We start from the raw sequence: 7,599 nt of genomic DNA on the forward strand, positions 1-7,599 counted from the left end.
GCTAGCTTCTACTAGTGAATATCATTTTAGCTATAAGTAATCTTTAGAGATTTGAAACAATTTGCTACCATGTCTAAGAGAAAAAAAACTATCAGAAAGCGAATATAACATTTTTAAAAACTACGACAAAAGAGGCACAATCTCTAAACCAAAGAAATTCGCTGGTGAAATTTCTCAGCGTGCAGCAATTTCCATCAGGGGAATTACAAGCCTACGAGGACAGGGATGGAATCAGGGACTGTAAAATCTGTGCCACCTCTTCAGCTCGCATGAGAAGTCGCATGACCCCCTAAATCGTTTCCAGAGATTGAATGAGCTGGAGATCAGGCTGGTGTCCAAGCAAACTCAAATTATTTGATTTCAGGACCATGGACAGCTACCCGAGAGAAAACATCTCTGACTGCAATGCAGCACCACAGCAAGGAAAATAAACCACTCTAGGTGTTGACGAAATAAATAAATTAGATATGTAAATTAACGAAATTCGTTAAGGTAGCATAAAGCTTAATTTACACTGCTCCAGCAAAACGAGGCCCACCATGCATTTATGAGAGCACTTGTTTCCAAAGCTCAAATTATCTTACTCTGTTTTACAGTGTACATGAATATTAAAATATATGTTAAATATGTTATATAAAAGTGTTATTTTTTATTATAATTGTAACAATGATGTGGTCGTGCCATGTGTGATAACAGGTGTGATATTATTAATAATAAACTAGTTTTCCTACTATAGGTAGTAGGTTGCATAGTGATAGCAACAGTGTAACTCTCCCATGCAGGGGTTAAAGTAAAATTCCTTTCTGCCTGGTAAGGGACCTCCTATATTTGCACGTGTGCACCCCCAAAAAATTATGGGCATAAACATATATAATTGGAGCATATTTCTTCATCTTGGTAAGTGGTAAGCCTACCTGTTTGACAGACACAATTATCCTAAACATAGATTTCGGTATAGCCAAATACTCCAGTACGGTCACATGCACTGATTAAATACCTCCGTGTCTGGGAAGGGCTTGGTGTGTTTGACTAAAACCAGGGCTCGAATTGAGTGAGGGTACAACATACCCTTTGTTAAAGAAAAAGGCAAAAAGGATATCTATTGTTTGCTTTATATTTTGAAATAAATACATAAAACATATCCAGATTATATCAATGCATAAATCGGCGAGTTAATGACGCCATCATTCTTAAATGGAAGAAGTTTGGAACCACCAAGGCTCTTTCTAGAGCTGGTCGCCTGGCAAAACTGAACAATCGGGGGAGAAGGGCCTTGGTCAGGGAGGTGAGCAAGAACCCTATGGCCACTTTGACAGAGCTCCACAGTTCGTCTGTGGAGATGGGAGAACCTTCCAGGAGGACAACCATCTCTGCAGCACTCCACCAATCATGCCTTTATGGTAGAATGGCCAGACGGAAGCCACTCCTCACCAAAAGGCACCTAAAAGCACTCTCAGACCATGACAAACCAGATTCTCTGGTCTGATGAAACCAAGATTGAACTCTGGCCTGAATGCCAAGCGTCATGTTTGGAGGAATCCTGGCACCATCCCTACGGTGAAGCATGGGGATGGCAGCATTTTTTTCAGCAACAAGGACTGGGCGACTAGACAGGATCGAGGGATAGGTGAACGGAGCAAAGTACAGAGATGGGGTATTGTGTGTAGATTGATGAGGATTATTATTTTTTGAAATACATTTTAGAATAAGGCTGTAACATAACAAAATGTGGAAAAGTCAAGAGGTCTGAATACTTTCTGAAAGCACTGGTTATCTTTCTTATTGTGCGTGGGAATTCTTTATGGGTGGGAATAAAATCACCCATGGGCTGCCAGTTGTGAAACTCTGTTCTGATGGATAAAACCTGTTTTGACATGGACATCGCCTTTCTTCTTCTTTAATGTCCATGGGCATTGCCATTGAGGGCTTCACCATTTTAAAGTAATCAACTGGGTGGGACTTCCTATGGGTGAAGGCAGGATCACATGATTCCAGCCGGGTAATCAGAAGGGATCAGCCAATGAATTATACTCGCGTGCAAACATTCCATAACTGCAGATGGCTGTCATTTGCCATCCTTGGCTTTATATCTGTTCAAACAACACACTCTAGATGGCAGTATGCTCCCATTCAGGTTGTTTGCCAACTCATAGAAGTAGTAGAAGGGCAAAAAATTTACTACTTCAAAATGGAGATGCCTTAATGGCGCTGCCTGTGCACTCACAGATGCCATAAAGGGACATGTATAAATAATATATACATCTCATTCTCTACGTTTACCACATGACAGGGAAATATCTATTTTAACGGCCCTCCAACTGGTAATTACTAGTGGGAAACTTGTCTTTCATCCCTGAGCTCCAAGTGGGAGGTGGGAATTTACCAGTCATAAATACCAGTTGGATGCATTCACGTGATATGAACTTGTTGAGAAACGCCTAATCGACTAATGGACATCAAGCTGTGTAAACGATCAACTAAAAGTACAGCTATCAGGCCTGTACACCAATTATAGTGTTCAAAAACAATATGAATAGACTACATTTTTAAAATTAAGTTTTGTAATTGCATTTAATTGCCGAAAATGCTGTTATCAAGGTAATTTCATTAGTAGATGAAGTCAGAGGTCACCATGTAGGAGAAGTCGGAGCTCAAGAATGGTAAACACCTTTCCCACTAGTTAGGCCTGGTCCTGGAAGTTCTTCCGCCCTACGCAAGACAAAAAACTGCTGCCCTTTCCTATCCCCGCTAATGCTAAACTATATACAGCAGGCGTTGGCAATAGTTTTGGCCTTGGGACAATTTTTAACACATCTGGTTAGTAGGCTATATAATCAGTTCAATATCAATAACATAGCCTAATATTTTCAATCTGATTATATTGATAAAATCACCAATGTCTCTATTAAATTCGTTTTTTATATTTCTGTTTGTGTTGATTGGGGAAAAACAGCTTGCAATCAAATGAAAATGTCAGGCTGAAACAGTCTCGCTACAAGAGAGACAACACAACACTACATAAAGAGAGACCTAAGACAACAACACAGTATGGCAGCAACATATGACAATACAGCATGTTAGCAACAGTACATGACAACAACATGGTAGCAACACAACATGACAGCAGCACAACATGGTGCCTCACAAAACATGGTACAAACATTATTGGACACAGACAACAGCACAAAGGCAAGAAGGTAGAGACAACAATACATCACACGAAGCAGCCACAACTGTCAGTAAGAGTGTCCATGATTTAGTGTTTGAAATGAAGAGATGTGTTGTTTGAGTGCAGCTCGTTCCAGTCGCTACCTGCAGCGAATTGAAAAGAGGAGCGACCCAGGGATGTGTGTGTTTTGGGGACCTTTAATTCTACATTTCCATAGAGATGTGACATATTATTTAACGTGTATGTCAGACATTTCAAGATCCAGAGTCGAGGGTCCTGTACAGCTGTGTTTTAAAACATTTTCCAGAACTCAGCATGGTACTAGGAAAAGGGCTTTCAACAGCTCCTGGTATACGGACAATCCATGGCTTGAATATTCTGTAAGTCAACATTTGACTTATTGTTTCACCTGTAGGCATGTTTCTCTGCCCAATCTACCTGAATCTGCCTTCACATCAGTCAGGTTTTTGTAACTGGAAAAAGGTGCTGTTTAAAGATTCTGAGTTTAAGTTACCTTCGAAGGCAGAGCATCAGATCAGTGCTATGTATGCTTGGAATCAGCATAAATGGACTATTGACAGCAACTCAATGTTAGATGTCAGAAATGAGGACCGGAAAAAGAAAGTGGAGGAAAACTGTACTTACTACTGTACTTATGGTTGATGACAGGTTAAGTCACCTCGGAATTCTCAGTGTTGAGTCAAGGCGGGCACGCTCCCTCAACATGGATGAGTTTGTGAAACATTTAGCCAGTTCTCACCATAACCGCAGACTAATGCAGTTTTAAATCTACCTAGGATAATTTGGCACTAAGGCGGTCCCTCTGATCATGATTAAAACCTGCACTGTGTACTAGCTAGTACACTGACATTCTAATATTATAAATCCAAAGGGTATCATGTCACACAGTTTTAATTTGGTCTTGATTTGGCCAATTCCAAAACGTTTCTTTGCTATTAGTTAACATGATATATATGAGAATAATTTGATACTATATTGATGGGCACCAAAATTAATTATATTTTTGAAGCACATTTCTGCTTGATACCTGGTATGTCAAATTGCAGTGTTTTTTTGTAAATGTACTTTTTTGTAAATAAACTATGCAATTTATGCAACACAAAAATGCTATATTATCTCCTTGGTGCTTGAGATTTATTTTCTGAAAATATTTTGGATGTTCAACACTTATAGACCCAGATTTTATATTCATGAAAACAGAGTGACCCAAGTCTCTTCAGTATGTGAGTACAGTGTGTGTGTGTGAGAGAGAGAAAGAAATTGAGCTGCAGTTCCGAGGTAGAGACAATGACTATTCATAGTATGTTAAAGTATTCTAGTGAAGTAACCCTTTTGGACCACACTATCTGCCACATTGAAGAACTCCAGGTTAAGTGAATTATCACTTCTACCTCTAATCAGCAATCATAGGATTCATTCATGCTCCTTAGATGCCAGGTTAGGGTTATACACACATTTTCTGAATTGGTCTATGGACCCCCTGAAGTAACCTTGGCCACCCCATGTATAAAACTCTAGTTCCGTCACTGATGCCATTGCGAACAGAGAAGGTCACTTGACCTAGGTCTTGGATGAGAGTGGAGAGAAGAAGAGAGGAAAGGAAAGGTGGAGAGCTGAAGGAGAGGTGTCATACCCAGTGTATTCCTGGGTGATATTAGTTTGGGATTGGGACAGAGCAAACATATTTGGCTGCTTTTAGCTCACTGCACGCTGTCTGCTGGATATCAGTCTGCTGCCAGCGTGGCAATGATTTCGTTCTGGATTATTTTACAGAGGTAGTGCTCATGTGTTTCTTTGGAGTACACTCTCCTTACATGCTCCTTCATGATTTCTTCAAAGATATCCAGGTTTTCCACAAACGTAATTATTATTATTGTACATTTTGTAGCTGTCCATGGTCCTGAAATCAAAGCATCTGAGTTTGCTTGGACACCAGCCTGATCTCCAGCTCCTTCCACCTCTGGAAACTATCATGCAACTTCTCATGCGAGCTGAGGGGGTGGCACAGATTATGCCAGTCCCTGGTTCCATCCCTGACCAGCGCAGGTTTGCACGTGTGTGAAACAAGTTTTTGCAGCAAAAATAGAAGGCTGCATCGTTTTGCTTGGAATAGACGAGCTATGGTCTCTCCACCCTCTCTCTGTTCGCCATGCTCCTATTGTAGTTGGCCACCTTATCTCTTGGGAAATTCCCCTCCTTATGTTGATATGGCCCAACCGGCACTAACATATCCCGTAAAGATCCATTCATATCTTATGGTCACTCACCGGGATCTTTTATATTTTTGTCTGGGATTTGGATTTAGCAGCAGCACAACTGTTATCGGGGACGTGGAGCAACGAATCTGAGTCCGGGTCCCAGATAGTAGCGTCTCCGGCTCCGCTAGCATTGTTTGGAAGTGTGGCTAGGCCTGGTGCGGCCACCTGTTCTTGTGCCCCCAGAGAGCTGTCATCATCGTTGGAAGTGGTTGGCTGGACTCCTCCGGTTTACCCTCTTCGCTGCTAGAACCGGCGAACGGGGGCTCGTCAGTCTCTGCAATTGAATGGCCTGTTCTCGGAGACTTGTTGTTCTCCACACCGGTTGATGGCCCTTACTGCATGCTGAGAAATTTCCTTCGCGAATCTCTTTGGTTCAGAGATTATGCCTATTTTTTCATTTGTTTTTTATATTCGCTTCCTGATAGTTTATGTCTCTTAGACATGGTAGCAAATTTGGTTGCAAATCAATTCAATTTCAATTTAAAAAAATTAACTGTAAACATTACACTTCCAAAAGTTCCAAAAGAATAAAGACATTTCAAATGTCATATTATGAAAATATACAGTGTTGTAATGATGTGCAAATAGTTAAAGTACAAAATGCATAATAAATAAACATAAACATAAGTTTAATTTACAATGGTGTTTGTTCTTCACTGGTTGCCTTTTTCTTGAGGCAACAGGTCACAAATCTTGCTGCTGTGATTACACACCGTGGTATTTCACCCAATAGATAAGGGAGTTTATCAAAATTGGATTTGTTTTCTAATTCTTTCTGAGGGAAATATGTGTCTCTAATATAAAAATGGTAGGAGGTTAGGAAGTGCAGCTCAGTTTCCATCTCATTTTGTGGGAAGTGTGCACATAGCCTTTTCTTCTCTTGAGAGCCAGGTCTGCCTTCGGAGGCCTTTCCCAATAGCAAGGCTATGCTCACTGAGTCTCTACATAGTCAAAGATTTCCTCTCCCACTGTGTACTCTCTGTTTAGGGCCAAATAGTATTCTAGTTTGGTCTTTTTTCTGTAAATTCTTTCCAATGTGTCTAGTAATTATCTTTTTGTTTTCTAATGATTTGGTTGGGACTAATTGTGTTGCTGTCCTGAGGCTCTGTGGGGTCTGTTTGTGTTTGTGGACAGGGCCCTAGGACTAGCTTGCTTAGGGGGCTCTTCTCCAGGTTTATTTCACTGTAGGTGATGGCTTTGTTATGGAAGGTTTGGGAATTGCCTCCTTCTAGGTGGTTGTAGAATTTAACAGCTCTTTTCTGGATTTTGATCATTAGCGGGTGTCGGCCTAATTCTGTATTATTTTGTGTTTTACGTTGTACGCAGAGGATATTTTTGCAGAATACTGTATGCAGAGTCTCAGTTTGGTGTTTGTCCCATTTTGTGAATTCTTGGTTGGTGAGCAGACAACAGACCTCACAACCATAAAGGGCAATGGGTTTTGTAACTGATTCAAGTATTTTTAACCAGATCCTAATTGGTATGTCGAATTGTATGTTCCTTTTGATGATATAGAAGGCCCTTCTTGCCTTTTCTCTCAGATCGTTCACAGCTTTGTGGAAGTTACATGTGACGCTGATGTTTAGGCCAAGGTATGTCTAGTTTTTTGTGTGTTCTAGGGCAAGTGTCTAGATGAAATTTGTATTCATGGTCCTGGGAACTGGACCTTTTTTGGAACACCATTATTTATGTCTTACTGAGATTTAGTGTCAGGACTCTGTGCAGACGATGTAGGTGCTGTTGTAGGCCCTCCTTGGTTGGGGACAGAAGCACCATATCATCAGCAAACAGACATTTGATTTCAGATTCTAGTAGGGTGAGGCCGGGTGCTGCAGTCTGTTCTAGTGCCCTCGCCAATTAGTTAATAGGGTGGGGCTTAAGCTGCATCCCTTTCTCACCCCCCGGCTCCGTGGAAAGAAATGTATGTGTTTTTTGCCCATTTTAACAGCACACTTGTTGTTTGTGTACATGGATTTTATAATGTTGTTTGTTTTTCTCTCAACACCACTTTCCATCAATTTGTATAGCAGGCCCTTGTGCCAAATTGAGTCAAAAGCTTTTTTGAAATCAACAAAGCATGAGAAGACTTTGCCTTTGTTTTGGTTTGTTTGTTTGTCAATTAAGGTGTGCAGGGTGAATACGTGGTGGTGT

This window comes from Oncorhynchus mykiss, chromosome 1, assembly GCF_013265735.2.
Source record: "Oncorhynchus mykiss isolate Arlee chromosome 1, USDA_OmykA_1.1, whole genome shotgun sequence".
Lineage (NCBI taxonomy): Eukaryota > Metazoa > Chordata > Actinopteri > Salmoniformes > Salmonidae > Oncorhynchus > Oncorhynchus mykiss.